The 20144-nt window shown below is 38.0% G+C and overlaps 1 pseudogene; it reads left to right on the top strand.

Annotated features, from left to right (window-relative positions):
- Positions 1-299: 299 nt before the first annotated feature.
- On the top strand, positions 300-13405 carry LOC122138162 (annotated as a pseudogene).
- Positions 13406-20144: the final 6739 nt, after the last annotated feature.

The raw sequence follows: 20144 nt of genomic DNA, 5'->3' as shown, positions 1-20144 counted from the left end.
AATTGACCAACTGTAGAGTAGGTTTGACCCAATCCAAATCTTAAATTGAAAGAAGAAAGTGCAATGCATGCACACTCTACAAGCTAAGCTTAAGTTATAGTCATTTGGCATTGTTGACAACAGACCCTGTGACCAATTTTTGGGTCACAAACTACCAGTTGAGAACCACTGCTTCTTTCGTTCTTGTCTATAATAGCGGTTCTAGGACTGGTTTTGCTTGAGGGCCCAGATGTTACATTGCATTCTCAACCCCCTAATGACCCAAAACTGAACAATAAATTGATGCGAAGTAAGCAAAAATGTATTTACTGTACTATGAACGAGTGTTTGCACTTCCTTTAACACAACAACAAAGGTATCAGGAATCAGGAACTACAGTACTTCTATTTAAAAGTTGTTAAGGCTAATTATTTGTGTTTTACTTGCAAAATAGCCGAAAATAAAAGACAGTGTGCGCAGTCCAAGAGTAGAAGATGTTTTAGAATTCTCAATTTTCGAATAAAAGTGTGTGACTCTCACTCTCTCACAACGAGTCATTTTGTACAATGTCAGAACAGGACATCTGAGCAATCTTTGGGTCACGAACCACACAGTTTGAGAACCACTACTCTACAAGACACCTAAAACCAGTCTTCTAGATCTTTTCTAAAGCCTCTTCACTTCATGATTCTCTAGGGATAATTGCCTCAAAGTTCTGGAGAGGAGACTCCATTCGGCGGTTGTGTCTGAAACATGCCCCACGACAACGACGCATCCACAGGTCACGTCCCGACAGTCTTCACGGCCCCTGACTGATCACAGGACATCGGACTCTTTATACTCCGAAAACTCTTCCACCACCTCCCCTAACCGAACACAGCCACCGATAGGCCCTGAGTTTGGACCGCAGCGGAAGCGAGGACAACGGGGACTCCGCCATCGACATCAAACCCGTCCACCGTTTCATCCCAGACTCATGGAAGAACTTCTTGAGGCCAGCAGCCGCGGAAGCAGCAAGTTGTCAAGTCAAATGTTGGGCTCCAGCAGCAAGAACACGACCACTGTACGGCGTTCGTTGTTCTCCAGCCACATTCGCCGTCGGTTCCGGTTCCCACCGCGACCCGCTACGGCGGATCCGGAGGGCAGTTATAACTCGCGTAAACGAGCGTGAAGCAAGCCTGTTGGGCAACCCTGTGGAGTCCTTTGACGGCCGTACGGTGCACACTGCTTTGACTATAACGGTGAAAAAAGTCGAGGAATACAACCAGCGCTACGCCTACATGAAGTCTTGGGCTGGACTTTTACGTATTCTTGGTTGCATCTGAGCTGCTTTCTCGGAGCAGCGATTTTTGCATGCGTGTGTGCTACATTCATAAAGACAATGAGTGGTATAACATGTTTGGATACTCGCAGAATGGTGGGGCTTACGGAGGAGGTTACGGAGGTTATGGAGGTTACGGAGGCGGTTATGGCAACACATATTACTTACCGGACCCAAGACACCATTCATCCTCGTGGTGGCAGGATTGGCGTGGATAGTGACCGTCATCCTCATGCTTGTCTTGGGAATGGGACCATGTACCTAATCGAACTATCCCATTCTGGACTCAAAAATTGGTGGCCTTTAAACGGAGTTTCTTCATAAACCTGGCTCTCGCGCTCTTGTTTTTGGCGGCTGGTTGTGTGTATGTAAATGACACTATTCGAGGTGGACCTCTGCAGCTATCAGTACTTCCATAACGGCATCAATGGCGCTTTCTGTCGCACTGAGGCTGGGCAGACGGCTGCGATCATTTTCCCTGTTCTTCACCATGATCGTGTACTTGGTCGGAGCCATAGTGTGTCTAAAACTGTGGCGGCACGAAGCGGCTCGACGACTACGAAGAGCGTAATGGGCATGAGGTGAGATTTGTATATTTTGGTTTCTAATTTCCTGGGTGCATATTATATTCTAAAACAGTGTCATTTTTAGTATTAAGGATATTCTTATTTTGAATGAGTTTTCTTCTTGTGTTTTATTTTCCTTTTAATTTTTCTTAAAGTTTTAGTAAAGTTTTTGTGTCTTGTGATTTTTATTAGTTTTATTTTCTAAGTCTGTACATAGTTGTACATTTAATTTTTAAGATTTAATTTTGTACATCAGTTAAACAAAATGAAAATGTGAAACTTTGCTTTGGCAACTAGCTGAACTTAAAAAAAAGTCTATTTTGTTTTATTATGAAAATAAATTAGATTTTATTTTGCTTCAATTAAAGTTTATTCTACTTAACATTTTTTAATGTTTTATATTAAGTATTTAACGATAATACATTTTTAACTAAAAACTAAATAAAAACTAAATAGTTTTCAGATAATTTTTGCTTGTGGGAACAGAAAATTGCTGGTAGTATTTGTCCGTACTGTATGGGTCGTACCTGTTCTGTTAAGTAATGATATGTATCATTTTTCCAGTATTTTCTACTGCATTTGTTATAAAGTACATATATTTAAAAAAAACTTGCAAAATGAATACAACAATAACGAATCAACTCTGCTTCGTGCTTTATAGATGCAGCCAAGAGATTCTCCTTCTGCTGTGCATTTGGCAAGTATTTGGTCGCTCTGTCTGTTCCTCATGCTTTAACCCATGGGCTTTTGCCATCTGCTTAAAACATTTGAATGCATTAGCATTTCTAATTTTGAAATGAATAATCTCTGGTTATTGTCACATATAAGTGTAATGTGATATTTCCTTTGCATATTTCTCTACCTAGTTTAATGTTTTGCATATAGCCTTTAAGGGCATACCTGGAACCAGTTTAGCGAACTAATATAACCCAAAATATAATCATATACAATTTAAATGCCATCTTAATCCGATGTTATTCGTTATTTCCTGGAGGTAATTTCTGCATTCACTTGCCTTTCATCCATGTTCGACAGCCAAACAAAGATTAGTTACCTTTTCATTGATGTTTAATATCTTCATCTCAACAACCTTTGTATCCCATTTAGACGCTTGTTAGCCTTTTTCAAGACAAGTAAAAGCGTAAAAAAGGGCTATACTGATGTAACCACGACCTATTTTCAGACAGTAAAATGAAGTCCTAAAATGCAACTTGTTTCTGGGTTTTGGTCCACAAAAATACACCATTCCTCCAGCACTCTATTAATAATTAAATCTAAGGTGGGCGGGGCTTAGAGAAAAGGTCAGGAGTTGATATAATCAGAGAATATTGCTGGTAATTTTCATATCCTTCTCTTCAATCTATTATGTTGTTGTGGGTTCAAGGGAGCTGATGCCAGTCTCCGCGGCGGTTCAGCCACACACACACGCCGCCGCCAAGCCCCCAGAGTTGTGAAAGGGCATATTCCAGCTGGACACGCTCCTAAAACCTGTGACATGCCGACTACCAGCGTGAGCGTTTGCTTCACAATCTAAACAAAGAGAAGTAATTTCGTGATTACCATGAGATTGCTTTCGCTCTGTGATTAAGCTCACCCTGTGTTCTGTGTTTCACTGCAGTAAATATCCAGCTATCCGAGCAGACGAGCAGCGGGATCAGTTATAAAGCCGTGTTTAATGACCAGTATTCAGAGTAAAAGAGCGCATGTAGAGTTCAAGGGATACTGAAGAAGTTTGATGAAATGGATGTGATGATGCGGAACTTACCGCAAAAGCCCAACCAGCCTTACGTATTGCTTGTTCTCATGTTTACCCATGGTGCTTTAAGCATCTGCTAAAACATTTGAATGCATAGCATTTCTAAATTGAATATGATATTCGGTTACTGTAAGATAAGGTGTCAAAAAAAAAATTGGTGGATATTTCTTTGCATATTTCTGCTACTAGTTTAATGTTTTGCATATAGCCTTTAAAGGGGCAACTGGCAACCATTTTAGCGACTAATAATAACAATATAAGTCATACATTTAATGCATCTTAAATCCAGATTTTTATTCAGTTAGTCGGGTCATTTACTGCATTCACTTGCTTCCTCCATGTTCGAACTGCCAAACAAAGGATTAGTTACCTGTTCATTGATGTTTAATTATCTTCTATCTCAAACAACCGTTGTAGTCCCATTTAGAGGCCTCTGTTGTTAGCCTTTTTTCAAGACAAGTAAAACTTAAAAAAGGGCTATACTGATGAAATAACCACAGACCGATTTTCAACAGTAACATGAATCCCCTAAATGATGTTGATTAAATGCAACTTGTTTCTGGGTTTTGGTCCACAAAAATACACCCTATCCCTCCAGCACTCCTATTAATAATTAAATCTAAGGTGGGCGGGGTTAGCTCTCACATGAAATTTTACGGATGGGATATCATCAGAGCATAATTGCTTGGTAATTTCCCATATCCTTCTCTCTTTCACTCTATTAGGTTGTTGATGGTTCAAGGGAGCTTATGCCACTCTCCGCTGGGCGGTTTCAGCACTCACCACACACTGCCATACGCCAAGCCCAGAGAGTTGTGAGAAAGGGCATATTCCAGCTGGACACGCTCCTAAACCTGTGATCATGCCGGACTACATCAAGGCGTGAGCGCTTGCTCTTTACAATCTAAAAAAAAGAGAAGTCATTTTCGTGACCATGAGGATGCTTTAGCTCTGTGATTAAGCTCACCCCTTTGTGTTCTGGTGTTTCCCTGCAGTAAATATCCAGCTATCCGAACAGACGAGCAAGCGGGATCAGTATAAAGCCGTGTTTAATGACCAGTATTCAGAGTATAAAGAGCTGCAGGTAGAAGTTCAAGCGATAATTGGGGAAGGGTTTTGGATGTGAAATGTGATTTGATGATGTGTGCAGACGGTTACGCTCTGTGCATAAATCCCAGCTCACACCATGATGTTGGGTCAGGCTGTTAAATTTGCTATTAACTTTTGCATTGCAAGACACTTAGTCTGTCCTTTGTGACTTGTAAAAGCACAAATTCATGTCTCTGTATGTGTTTTTTTAGAAAATCTTCATTTTTAATCCTAGTCTATTGCAGTATGGTTTCTAAAGGTCCCTTGTTGGACACTAGAAGACGATGTTTTGATGATTGGAATTTGATTAGTTACTTTTAAAGATACTGCAATTTATCAAATTTAAAATAGGAAATTACAAATATCTTCAATCTTCATGGACCATGATCTTTACTTGTAATATCCTAATGATTTTTGCATAAAGAAGAATCAATAATGTTGACCGCAGACAATGTATTTTTGTCCTAATTGCGACAATAACCCAGATACTTAAGACTGCTTGTTGTGCTCCAGGTTCACAGATAAAAATATTTTTTTTGGTAAACACTTTACAATAAGGCTGGCATTAATGAACACGAACTAACAGTAAAAATACTTCGAAAGCATGTTATTTACATTTTAGTTCATGTTAATTTCAACATTGACTAAACCAATACATTTGCTTCCTAAATCTAGTTAAATCTGGTCTGATAAACCTGGCATTGCATTGGTGTGAATATTTTTGTTGGCTCTTTGACAAATTATTACTTTTTTTTACTTTTTAGTAAGTTCGCTTTGATACAAAACTGTCTGTTAAATGCATAATGTGTAAATAATATAATTTCCAGAAGAATAATTAAAAATAAAAAAATCTCTCTCATTTATTAGTGTAGAGCGTGATCGCATAACAAAACCTGCAGGAATATCGAGGAAGAAGACTGGTGAAGTTATGGAATCCCATTTTCACTAGTGGTTTAAAATAAGAACATACGGACCGTAAGACTGTCATTGTGCTTATTTAATTAGATTATTATTTTACTTTCAAAGAAATAATTTACCTGATTTATCTTTTTTTTTTTTTTTTTTTTTAACATGCCATTCTGTCACTTTGCAGCATCATACATAGCCTACACGTGAAACATTTGATTTGTTTCGTTACATTGGTTTTGGGGGTTTTAATGTTAAAAATATCCCATTCACAATCATAAGGGCATATCACATCACTATTTCTTACAGTTCAAATCACACCATGCAAAAGTGTACACTGTACAGCATAAATGTTGGTAGCTCTGGGATTTATGAGCAGGTTGTAGCAGTTCGGTAGCAGAGAATCTGTAGTTGTGAGTACTGCTTCTCATCGTGTAGGTGTAGACAGGTTATTTTGACGGTAAGTATGTTACAATTCCGTTTCTCGCCCAGCACATGTAAGGGATAGGGTTGATAGAAAACGGTTGTGGAGATTTCTTGGTCTGGGGGATTTAACAGGCCAGTAGGTTTTGTCTTGGCTGATTACATAAACCGTCGGTGGAAGTGTGAGTGCGGTGAAAGAAAGGGAAGGAGGATGAGGAATGGGCGGAGGCTTATTTTCTCCCACAGGATTTGGCCCCTTGTGGCTCTTTCTCACGAGGAGGAAATAACTCCTCGGTGGCTCCTCTAGAAGAACACATTGAGCCATGTTATTGAGTGGGATAGCACAGGAAAATTTCAAACAGGTGCATGAACACCAGCAAAGAACATGCTGTTTTGTTATCTGTTATTTTCTAGAACCTCACTTCAAATGAGCTGTCTGTATAAAAAGAATAGTTCAACACAAAAAAATATATATATATATATATATATATATATATTATTATATATATATCTATAATATAATATATATAATAGTATACTACTATCACTCAAGAATTGCCCTCAGGCAAACTAAAAGATGTAGATTGAGTTGTGTGTCTCTGTCATCAGATTTGGAGAAATGCAGCTATCTTACAGCATCATGTCCCCCCACCCCCCCTCAGCAATGCGGATGCTCAGCCGTGAATGGGTTGCCCAGCCAGAATGAGAGTCCAAACATCTGATAAAGAACATCACAAAAATCCACAGCACTCCAGTCCCCATCAGTTACGTCTTAAGAAAGAAACATTTGTAAGAAACACATCCATCATTAAGACTTTTTGTTTCCAGCTAGAATACGAGTCCTCTCATTCCTCATCTAATACATAATACTGCTGCTTTCCGTTTGCTTTCTTCCTCCCCCCCCCCTTTCCCTCCAAAGAATAAAAAGTTGTCTCATCTGAAATCAGGATAAATCTGCACAAATCAAGGCACCGTGCACAGAGCCACGGGGATGGAATTTTCAATGGAGAGCGTTAGTTTATGGATCATTAACTTCTCGAATTTTGGCCTGAAGTCAATCGATTTGGAAGTTATAACAGTTCGTAATGTGGATTTGTTCTTATAAACCCAACTTTAATTTAACAAGACCATTAGACTGAATGACTGGATTGGCTGTGGAGGTGTACTTGTCGGATTTATGGTGTTTGATGTTGGTTTTATGCACTGTTTTTGACTCTCATTCGTGTACTGCATTCTGCATTCACTGCAGATCATGCCTGGTTGCTGAGCACACTGTGCCAAACCAATACACAGTTTTCTCCAGAGAGCTGAAATGATCTCCGACTGGGCAAAACAAACGTCACAAAAATCTATAAAAGGACCATTGAGCCTTTTTTGAGGTGATAGCACTGACAATAAACAGGTCATGACCCGTAAAGACATGCGGTGTTCATTCTTGTGGAGTTGTAGACCCGTCAAATTCCTGTGTAGGAAGCCTAGTTGCCTGCGGGGTTGGTGGGTTGTGGGAGTGCTGTGTTAAGGACCGCATATTAATGTAAGATATATGCTGGTGGTAGTCGAGGAGTATAATACAAGTTGCGCGCCCGAACCTCAGATGTCTCCTAGTAAAGTTCGGTGATCATCGTGTTGTAGAATGTAGGTGGGCAGCCCAGTGGGGAGGCCTTGCATGCTTGCAGTGAATGGGTTGAAGTCAGGAAGAGAGTGGGAGTAGCTGATAAAAAGACACAAAACTCCTCAGCACATCAAGGCGAGGAGGTAAATCACGATAGTACGGAGCATTGCGAGAAACAAATGGGGCATGAACGACTTTGGGTTAGCGGGGCTGGATGACGAGTGGGCTATGCACGTGGAGATTCTAACCTCTCGGACAAAGTTGTGTCATCTGAAGCATAGAGAAATCGGTTGCACAGCTCCACCACGGTGAGGTGGGGCCACTTGGTATGGACTTTTTTATCAGAGGATGGCGCGCATGGGCTGGATCATGGACTTCAATATTGCCAGCAGCAACGATTAGATCCGAATGATGGGTAGCGATGGATTTCACGCTGTTGCATGCTCGTTAAATGTGTCAAGGCGCAGACGGATGTCCTAGAGTGTCTTGAGCCACTTTGGTGGACTGAAAATACTGGGGGTGTTCAGCTGTTTGGACTCTCATTGTTACGGCACCCATTCAATGCTGAGCAGCCATTGCTAATACAGTGATGCAGTGATACATGTGTTGTAAATCTGATGTCGAAACAAACCTCATCTTACATCTTTGGGTTGCGAGACTGAGGTTGAGTCATTTTCATTTTTTGGATTATTTCAATGATCCTTTAAAGACTAGATTGCTCAGTTTTTGGTTGTGGATTGCATTTAAAACTAGTGTTATGATACTGTAAACAGAGGAGCTTAAGTCCTTAATCTTCACTGTCTCATGTTTAAGTCTGGATGGGGTTTATATGGCCCAAGGATCCTTAATATACATGATATATAAGGGAATAAGTATGAGTTCAATCTTAAACGAACAAACTCGCGCACATCAAGAATAGGATATCACGATATCGATATAATCATGGGCTGGAATAAGGGTGACCGACTTAATACGGCAGCACTAATATCCAACCTTCTGTCCCCGGTCCATCTCATATCCGTATTACACTGAACCAAGTCCACGTATCTGCAGAAACATGCTGGTCTGGAGTTATATTACTTATTGTATCCAATGAGGGAATCGATTATTTGCATGCTCAAGAGCACGCCTGGTTCTTCCTGTCTTGAGCATGACATCAAGGGTCCTTCGTCTTTACATTTGATATTCATGAATGCTGACTAAAAGTGCATGAATAGTTAAAGAAATACGCTTGTTAAAGTTTCGTGCGAACTGCTGTTTTATTAACTGAAGTTTATTTCCATGATTGTAAACAACTGTTCCATTTTCTGTTTCTATGCTACTGTGTTTTGATCTGAACAACAGCTTTGTCCTTAGTTACCACGTTGTGTTCTAGTAATAATATATATATATAGATATAGTGTATATTATATATCGGTATCTATATATATGTATACATATAGACGGGGTATATCATATGAAAATACATACAGTAACATACCAAAAGTTGGAACCACTACTGTGGTTAATGTTTCGAAAGAAGGTGCTTCTGCTTATCAAGTCGGGATTTAATTAGATCAAAATACAGAAAAAAACAGTAATATGCTTGAAATATTGTTACAACTTAAAATACCTAGTTTTCCTATTTGCCATATACTTTAAAAAAAACATTTATTTCCCTGTGATGCAAAAGCTGAATTTCAAGCATCATTCTCCAGCCTTCAGTTTAGAAATGTAACATCCAGTCTATCACATTATCATTTAGAAATCATTTCTAATATTTCTGGTTGTATGAGTGGTGGAAACACAGTTCTGCTGTCTAATATATTTGATCGAATAAAAAGGTTAAAAAGAACTGCTATTTATTCAAAATAAAAAAAAAAAGAAAATTCTAATAATATTATATTGTTAATAATATATTTTCTTTACTATCACTTTTTATCAATTTCAAACAACATCCTATGCTGAATAAAAGTAGTGATTTTATTTTTACAAAAAAAAGAAAGAAAAAAAAAAATAGCTGACCACCCCAAATTACTAGACCAGTATTGTATATTGTTATTACAAAATATTTATATTTTTAAAAACATAAGCTTCTTTTCTTTTTTTTTTTTTTTTATTTTACCTTTTTATTCTCATCAAAAGTATACTAAAAAAAGATCCACATTCGTTCTGAAAAAAAAAATATAAACCCAGCACAACGGCTTTCCAACTTTGATGATGAATCCATCATATTTAGAATGATTTTCTAAATGGCCATCGTGATAATGATCCAAAAAATTCAGCTTTGCCTCACAGAAATACAATGATAATTCTAAAAGTATAATAAAATTTATTATTTTTAAATTGTAATAATATTTCACAATATTCACTGTTTTTTTCTGTAATTCTTTTGATCAAATAAACTGCAGGCTTGATGAGGCATAAGAAACATTCCTTTCAAAAAATTAAGAAATAGTTAATGTCTTCCAAACGTTTTGGTCCGTCACTGTATCATATATATCAAGTTGAACCAGCTGGATTTACTATGCAAATAAAGTAGAGTTGAACAAGTCAAGCCCACTATTCATGCACACCTTTTTGCAATTGGAGAACCCAGCTTTTGAAGACAAAAAAAAAGTCCTGCCCCGCCCGAGGCACTTCAAGCGACACATCCAGAGCAACCCTCTAACCAACCTCCAAAAAACAATATGCACTCTCTTCTTTGGGTTACAGACATTCAGAATGTTTTCCTTCAATTTGCGATTACCCGTTAAATTCGCCTTCTCTTCTGAGCATCCCCCTGATTGTTCCCATTCCTTGTTTAGAAAACTTAAACTGATATCAAGACCTAGTTCTTTAGGCATAACACTCTCCACATATTGCGTCTACTGGCTGATCTGCCCAACATTAAACACTAAAAGTCTTAAGAACTTTCCCTTATTCCGCATAAACGTACCTCTTCCGATCAGTGTTTCATTCAGTTACCCTTTTCATATTTACTAATTCCCTCGCCTCCTTCAATATCCTTAAGTCACAATTCCATCTCCACTTCGAAATCTCATTTTCCGGGCGTCGCCATTGGTTGCTGCTTTCCAACCGAGCATGGGGGGTGGGGGGCAGGTCTCCGTGGGGGGGGGGGGATCAAATCTCCATTTCACCACAAGATTTGGGCGAACGACGTGCAGGATTATAGGTGGGAGATAGAGAAAATAAAGTTATATGCAAATATACAATTTGGGACATTTTGGATAAGAGCTACATGATTTAATAAGTCTGATCTCTGTACAAACCCTATGCTGTTCTATCTCAACTATGCTGAGAACCATCTTTGGCTTAAAAGATAAAAGATGGTAGATGGCTACGATTTTGAGTACGCCAATTTTAATTAAAGAGGCTTAAAACCAAAGTGCGTCCTGTCAAGCTTTATAGGGGAGTATGGAGCAAGGGGGCATGAGTGAGAAGGTGCTGAACTCACAGCCGGGGGGGGGTGCTGGGGTTGTAGAGGCGGGGCTGGGTCGTGTGTTTGTTCTTGTGTGCGGGCATCGCCACGCACTTTTAATTCGTTTACATCTGTAATGTCGGTATACCATGATACCAAGACCACCTCCATCACTCTTATTGGCTAGCTCAGTTTCAAAAAAAAGAACCTGTATTCTGCCTCTCTAGACAGCCATTTTTTAGGACCCCCGTCAAATAATAACCTAATAAATAAACAGACCATTATAAAAGACCTAGAGTTATAAACTCATGGTCTATCATCCTTGGTCACATTGGAGCTGGTCCCTAGTTAGGAAACCTTCCTCCCTCATGTGGTGTGTTTGTGGTGTGTGTTTCGTGTGTGTGTGATGTGTCGTGAGTGTTGGTGTGTGGGCCGCGGGTTATCATCTTAAGGGCAGGTTGTTTGGTCTCACCTGAACAGTGACACAGTGGACGCTAGTGCGCGCTGAGGCGCAACACATCCGCGAACAGGTGTGAGACTGGAAAACTACAAAATATAGAAATAGTATGTTAATCCATGCTATTTTCATACTATTAAATTATAGTAACCTATACTGTACAGCGCTTATATCTGCGTTAATTAGATATGGTGATGCCAGTGATCGGCCGTGACTTTATCACTGAGATTTCCCCAATCACTTCAGAAAACAAACCAAGTCGCCGCATTGATCGTGGTAAGAGTCTCAGAATCTGGCGTTTTCATGGGGTATTAATCTTAAATATATTAAAAAGGCCAATACTTGTTTAAAAGAGAGTGTTTAAAGGGTCGTAAAAAACCCACTACAATGTCAATTTGGATTTATTTCCTACCTCAGCTCGCTTATCAATGTACGATTGCAAGTTTACTTGATACAGTAGTGAAATTAGATATATTTTATTAATTACCTGTATACTTCGTGTATTTAAAAATCTTCAAGTTTTTTGCTCTTTTCACGAATGCTCTTCGAGGCCGACGGCAGTCTCCCCTCTTCTCCGCACCTTATGATTATCATACAGAAGATGGATAGTAAGTGTTGGGTTTCACCTCCGTGTTTCTCTGGATTGAGTTACATGGCTTATGGGATTTTTTTTAAAATTCTTGGCCTTGTTTGTTATAGTGAGGTTAACTTGAACCATGCAAGCATCTCAGAACTCTTAACTTGTAAACTGTCAAAGATTAAGTAAAAAAGGGGGCTAATGGATGATTATTAGGGCAGTAGGCTAAATTGATATCATATGTGATATTGGCATTATATATCTACAGGAGTAGGCGCTGGTATTGGATTTTTTCATCTTTCCTGTGATCAAGTTTCAAACGTACTGGCAATGCACTGAAACTGGTTAAGCTCATAATTTTCGTAAGTCGTGTATTGTGTGTATGTCATGGATATATGTGTTTATGTATCGTGTTTTGCCTGTTTTTGCCAACTTGCACACTTTAAAATGAAATTATACAAATACGATTATTGAATATACAAAAAGTCCTGATAGCTGCTTTTGAAATCTGGTATTGCTTAAAATGGGAAAAACCAAAGGTTCTAAAAAAAAATGATAAGCGCGGATAAATCCTCACTGATATCTGTGCATTAGCGTGGTATAGTTATGTAGTGTGGGATGGTTATAGGCTTTATCGCGCTGTTTAAGGCCCAAAAATGGTATTGTTGTGTCCTTAAAAGGAAAGTTTTGCTTAATTGACTTCAACAGTTTCGCTCTTCAAAAACATGATACTGATGTTCACTAATAGCCATCTCGCTGCTTAACTCATCTGAAGAGATTTGAACTTTAGTGTGATTTGGTTTTTTTGTTTATATGTAGATGTTTGCATATAGTCCGAAATGGCACTGTGTCTCTAAAAAGCCTGTTTCTGAATGTGTTTTCCCCAACATTTCTCTCTGCAGTAATGTTGCCCGCAGCCTGTGTTCATAAAGTACTATTCTGGACGACGAGTAGTGCCTGCACATTTCTACCGCTGGACGTCTCCGCCGGGACATCATAAAGATTTCTCATGTGCGTCAAGTCGATCATCTTCTGCCCGTGGGCATCTTCGTGTGCGTGGCCCTCGACCTCTGGCCTGGTATACGGATGCAGGAGCGGCTGGATCGGCTCTTTTACGGAGGTTCTTACGGGAGGCGCAATACGGCGGCTATGGAATGGGTGGAGGAATGGATGAGTGGCGGCGGGATACGGAGGCGGAGGCTATGGTTACGGGATGCCCGGGCCTCTCAGGAAGGCCTTTGCGGCAGGGGAAGCGTTTCGCGACGCGCCATGGCGGCTCAATCACCTACATGGCCTGCCAAGTCATCTTTACTATGTGATTGGCCCCTGTCGCACCTGTAAACAGTGCTCTTAGGGCGGGGCAAGTGCTGGTCTGGCCGGCCATTACTACTAAAAGTGCCATCATGTCTTTAAGTAGCTGCAATGGTCCGTTTCCATAGTTTTCCAGGATGTAAGCTGGCCTGGCGTCGTAGCTATCTGATTAAGCCATTACAATTAGGGTTTTATATGTTGGCAAGCAAGTGCACAGCAGTGCCTTGCAGGAGGGCGGGGTGTGGTTCCGTGATACCAGTAAATCCTGTATCACTAACTATGGCCACGTTGTGGGTGGATCTCTGTGAGGTGAGAAAGTGTTAAAAGTGCTGTGGGGCTCATGGGCCACGGGCTAGCTGTACGGGCAGTGAGCTGGCTCTCTTGCCTTACCCAGGTACTGCTTCTTAGTTTTAGCTTTCTGGCTAAGCTACTGGGCAAGCCTCTATTTCTCATTACTAAGTGGCCTTTAAGCAAAATTCCATGGCAAGGGATTTTGCTAATGACATGGGAAGTGGGAGTGCATTCCCAAGGCGCCATGTGAAAGCAGGGGCTCACTGTACCCCTACCGTGAGGATGGGGAGGATTGCAGTAAGGAGGCTGTTCTTGGCCATGGCTAAAGTACGGATGCCCAAAAATTTATTCAGGATTTCTCATTATTGCTTTATTCTGCTGTGATTTTTCTCGGCGGTGATTCCAGGTGTATGGCTACTGTCTCAAAGGATTTCCTTTTTAGCCTAATCTCTTTACTTTACCCAGCTCTTTAGCTAATGTAAAATCAGTGGGAAATGGGAGGAAGTGATTAAAGCAGTGTGTAAAGTACTGTGTGCCTTGGAGTAGTAAGCCTGGCCAGAAATGTATCTCTTCTACCTCTCATTTACATTAGCTGTTGTTCTGCATAAAGCAAGTGATGCTGATTCTAGGAATATGCTGTGTAATGTGTAAAATTACCAGGAAGCATTTCAGGAAGCCATTTTTGGGATCTCCCAGCCCTAGGAAAAGCTCCTAGCCTGGTGCTAGGGAATTTAAATGAAAGGAGTAAAGGTTAAGTAAATTATAAAAAAAAATTACAATTACATTATTTTTTTAAAATATGAATGTCATTGAGTATAAAATGAATATAAAATCTTGTAATGTCAGTTTAATTGTTGAGTATAAAATGAATATAAAATCTTGTAATGTCAGTTTAATTGGCTAGAAATAGCCTTTCATGAGGATAAACTCTAATAAAAAAAAAAAGAAATTTTTTTTTTCAAAATCTTCAAGTTTTTAGAAACAAATGCAGTGTAAAAACATTTTTTTTTTAAGTTCTAAATAAGACCGCTTGGAGCACATTTTACAAGAAACCACTGTTCTAATCTTCTAAATTTCATGTTTAATTCTGTGTAACTTGCCATTGCTTTGTAATTATTTGTAGTATTTCTTAGTAAATTTTTTTTAATCCTACTTAAATGTTTTCAGAATGAAAGATTTGTGTAAATTTATAGATCGAACGAAGGTTTTATTTGTTCTCCATGTAATGGTGCAGGAATGGTTGTTAAGATTATTTGTGATTTTTAGCAGTCGCTCAACTACAAGCCTTTGTCCTGGAACTTCTAGTCGTATACTGTGACGTGAAGGACTATAATTTGGTCTTTTCCATACAGAAGGTCTATTCTACTCAAGATGGAGCAAATAGCTTAAATTCTACACCTGTGCTCAAACAAAGAGTTATTTGACTTCCTCCAGCCTCCTCACAGCATGAACCCGTTTATCTCTCACAGGAATCGTCTGTCTGGTTTTGATTATAGGAGACCCGTGTGGTTTTCTATAGCTTTCAGCATGCTGAAGGTGGAAAGACCTGTTTGCATGCGCGTGTGTGTGTGTGTGTGTGTGTGTGTGATGGTGGTTGGAGGAGGGAAGCGCTTGTCGTTGGTTTCTGGGTGTGGTTTGTTGTCACAGTTTCACTCACATATGTGACACTGGACCACGAAATCAGTCATAAGGGTAAAATTTTCGAAATTAAAATCATCTGAAAGCTGAATAAACAATATTTCCATTGATGTATGGTTTGTTAGGATCGGACAATATTTGGTTTGAAAATCTGGAATCTGAGGGAGCAAAAAAATCTAAATATTGAGAAAATCATCTTTAAAGTTGTTCAAATGAAGTTCTTAGCAATGCATATTACTAATCAAAAATTAAGTTTTGATATATGGCAGCAAGAAGTCCTGTTAAAATATCTCTCCTTTCATGGAATACACCTTATTTGATCCTAATGATTTTGGCATTAAAGAAAATCAATTAATTTTGACTCCAGTTACAATATTTTTGTTCATTGCTGTTTTGAAACTCCTGCTCACCTCCTAGACTGCTCTTCCTTTTCGTTCCAGGCCTACAGTATGCCCGTGGATGCGGTTAACTGTCCTAGGACTTTCTTAAGCCAAAATCCCATATATATTTTGTCCTTCTTTTTTCACCATAACGGCCTTTTGTAATATGTGCAGGTATGAATACAAGGTACAAAGCGCTAAAAAGAAAACAGATGTACAATATTTTGCTCTTCTTTTTTTTTGATCGTTTGATATTTGCAGATGAACTGTTGATAAACGAAAAGTGTTGGGCTTCTCTAACTACAGGCGATGCACATGCCGCAATCTAGTGTGTTAACATCTGCAAGGTGAACTGATGAAACTCGCAGACCCAAACCTGGGTTTCGCGAAGATGCCGGGCGATTTGCTGGCAATGTCCACTAAACCCATATCGCAAAAGGGCTGTAGCCTCTGACCCGCGCCGCCGTGGTGTTAAACCGTCAGCCGCGATCCGCAGTTTTTGTCTCCGATTCACTGCCCAGTTCCACGCTTTCACATGTTTTTGCCACAAACGCCAGTCCACCTAAAACACCTGGAAACCATCCGCCTCCTCCTGCCAGAAAGTGAATCTCATACAACGACTGTCCAGCCTCTTCCAACTTATGACACTTTGTGATTCTTAAGAAACTCCCCTCCAGATGATCTAATGTTATTTTTTTCTTTTAATGTAACAACAACAAAGTGCTTTAAAGCCATGATAACCCAACTTAAAACACATAAATGTCATGCACTGAATGACTTATTCGGTTATTATAACTGATGTCATTGCCTGTTTTTTAATTTAGTCATTTATGAGCAGTCTTTCTCCTGCCATTGGCCAACTGCACACGGCCCATGCAAACATATCATTCCAGAATGCTCTCTCTCTCTCTCATCTGTCTCTGTCTGTCTCTCCCTCTCTCTCCATCTCCTCTCATCTCTCTCTCTCTCTGTGTCTCCTCTCTCTGTGTCTCTCTCTCTGTCTCTTGTCTGGTCTCTTGTCTCTCTCAGAAATGATCTGGATGACAACAGCACAAACTATGACAAACCTCCCCACAGTGAGAGTCCTGTGTGAGTACGACCATCATGTGACTGAGTTTGGCTTTCAACACTGCATCGATTTTGATCTGTTTTTAAAAATCTGATTTTAGGACTGATTGTTCATTCTGACGTTTTAAAAGTTGTCAAATCAGATCTGTGTGTTCAGATACGCTTCTATATACTGGAATTTTATTATTTTTATTATTATAAAAATTACTACATCTATTTTAATAAAAACCTTATTATAATTATTATTAAAAATAGTATTAATATTATAAAAAATAGCATAACACTAAATATGACTGATGTGTTAATTTGAGTTCGAAATAATATAATTCAATTTTTTCAAATCTATCAACATTTATTTATTATTCTGTATTGAATTTTAACATTGTGTGTACTAGTATTATTATTATTAAAATTTGTAAATACAATTTAGAACATGATTGTGATGTGTTAATTTGAATTTAAAAAATATAACAATTATTTTGAAAATGTAAAATAAAACATTTGGGAAAAATGTGTGTATTTTTTTTTTTTTTTTTAGTGCTGCCAGATGATTAATTGTAATTCATCACATCAATAAAAGTTTTTTGCATAATATATGTGTGTAATGTGCATATACTATGTAATCTCATCTACACATGCATGTATATATTTCAGAAAAAGTATTATGTTTATATAATAAATATTTAGATATAAGAACATATTAATATAAATATATACATGTAAACAAATGCCATATTTTCAAATATATACCTGTTGAGAAGATGAGTACGACCTACAGTCATGTGAAAGAGTTGGTTTCAACAAGCGCAGCGATTTTGACTGTTTTTAAAATCTATTTTAGGAATGATTGGTTCATTGTGACGTTTTAAAAGTGTTCAAATCAGATCTGTGTGTTCAGACAGTTGTACTCAGATGTGTTATATACTGGAATTTGTCATTATTTTTTGATTTATAAAATTCATACATTATTTTAATAAAAACCTTATTATATATGTTAGTTTAAAAATGTATTAATATTATAAAAAGATCGCATACCCACTAGAAGAAATATGACTGATGTTGTGAATTTGAGTTTCAAAATATAATTTCAATTTTTTTCAATCTCTCAACATTTTTATTATTCTGTATTGCGTACAAACATTAGTATTATTACTAGTATTATTATTATTAAAAATTGCATACATACAGTACAGACATGATTGTGATGTGTTAATTTGATGTTAAAAAATCTATAACAAATTTTGACAAATACTAAAGTAAAACATTTGGAAAAAGGTATTTTTGTTTTTTTTTTTTTAGTGCTGCCAGATGAATTAATGTACTTCATACCTCCAAATAAGTTTTTTTTTGCATAAATATATGGGTGTATGTATACCTGATGTAAAATAAATACACCCACATGAATGTATAATTCAGAAAAATGTTATGTTTATATAATTAAATATTAGATATAAATTATATTATGATAAATATATACATGTAAACAAATGTACATATTTTCAAAATATATACTGTATGTGTATATATTTATGTACACATAATAAATGTACAAAGTACACACATATACATTACGTTAACAAAAACTTTTATTTTTGATGCGATTAATCGATTGATGGCACAATTTTTTTTTTAAAAATCTATCCATAAATCATGTGCTGTACTGTTATTATTACAATTATAGCATTAAGACAGTAGAATAAATTATTATGCTAATCTGAACAAAAAAGAAAGGTCCACTATAAAAAAAATAATTTTAAATACGTAAAAGATTTGTTTAATATTTTTCAAATGTCTCTACATACATCAGTTGCATCTCATAAAAACGTAAAAATCAAGAATCAAGAATAAGTAATATGTTGTTTTAGTTTAAAGTATGTGTTTGTGCTTGACTTAAAATTATAAATGTAGTTTAAGTTCGATCCTCACTATGATGCTGTTACTGGTAACCTTTATGACTTCATAACCATTTGTTAGTTCAACATGACACTTGAAACTCTGTCAAATGAAAATGCTGTAAGTTCCTTGAAAGGAATGAAAGTAAAGTGGACGGAGTCGCAGAACGGGTCGTACAGAAACGCTAAACAAAGCCCTCCGGCCGACCTTCGCGTGAGATAAAAAGAAGTTTTCTCATTCTTTCACTTCACTTCCTAGTTTCTGTGTTCCTCTCGGGTTCTGAGATCATTTCACAAGGGAATGATGTGCACTCTGGAGACTGACCCTGAGAGTATTAGACAGAATGCCTCAGCTATGCGTACTTAATCTCATGTAGTGCTTTTCAGAAGCAGAAACAAATATTTGCCACTGCAGGAGGAATGAAAACAATGTCGTGCAATCTGTCCTGCGCTGTAGTTATGTTTGTGCCTTTGTGCATTTTAAGTGTACATGATTGATTGGTCAAATTGATTGTTCAGGGAGATGGGTACGAGTTGCCTGTCCGTAGTTCCAGTCCCGCTGAGCAGCGGTCGAGATGAACAGCTCACAGCACGGCCCAGAAACGGCGCGCTGGACGCCCGCAGACCGCCGACAGACGGGATCAAGACACGGGCCTACGCCTCCTCTGGAGATGAGCTGGACGACATTGACTTCTCCAGGTGGTTCCCTTCTGAAATCCAACTCTAAATTCATAGCATTCACCGGCGTCCAGATGAGGATGGAAGTGCTTTGTGTTCAGTGATTCCCTCCCATTATTAATAATGAAGAAGAGATGATTACAAGCGCTGGCGACCAAAGAAGCCCCCATGAGTACAAAGGATCTCCATGCAGAAATGGACCAGATCAACAAGCGTCTGTCTGAAGTGGAACCAGGGGTACTCGTGAAAAAATGTCTTCAGGAGGTTCATTCCTCTAGTTCCTTGTAAGGAGAAATTAAAGTCAAGAGACTCGGCGAATGACTCGCATGTAATACTCTCATTAATTCTCATTACTGATAATAAATAAGGCACTCGGAATATTCTCATTTAGTCATTTCTTAATATTATCTATAATGGAAAGAATTGGGGAGTATAGAAATTATATTTAACAAGCCAGTTCAGCAAATAATTAATTTTAAATTAGCAGTGGAGTACAAGAAAAATCATTAATATTTCATAAGTAAAATTTTAATTCCATTACTGAGAGCTAGTGGTGCTGAAATACATTATGTTATTATTATTGATTATTTATGGTATTTGTACGTATTTGATATAACTATTTAGTATTTATTGTTTTATTATGTGTGTATTAATAAATTGGCAGTTGAAGACAGTACAGTATTGTGTAAGTGTATGATATATATATGTATATGTATATATATATATATATATATATATATAGCATATATATGTATATATATGTATATGTATATGCTTTTCATATATATACTCTTTCTCTT

The sequence above is a fragment of the Cyprinus carpio genome, chromosome B8 (genome assembly GCF_018340385.1).
Source record: "Cyprinus carpio isolate SPL01 chromosome B8, ASM1834038v1, whole genome shotgun sequence".
NCBI classification, from domain to species: Eukaryota; Metazoa; Chordata; class Actinopteri; order Cypriniformes; family Cyprinidae; genus Cyprinus; species Cyprinus carpio.
The sequence above is the reverse complement of the archived record's forward strand: the minus strand, read 5'-3'. Positions and strand labels throughout refer to the sequence as shown.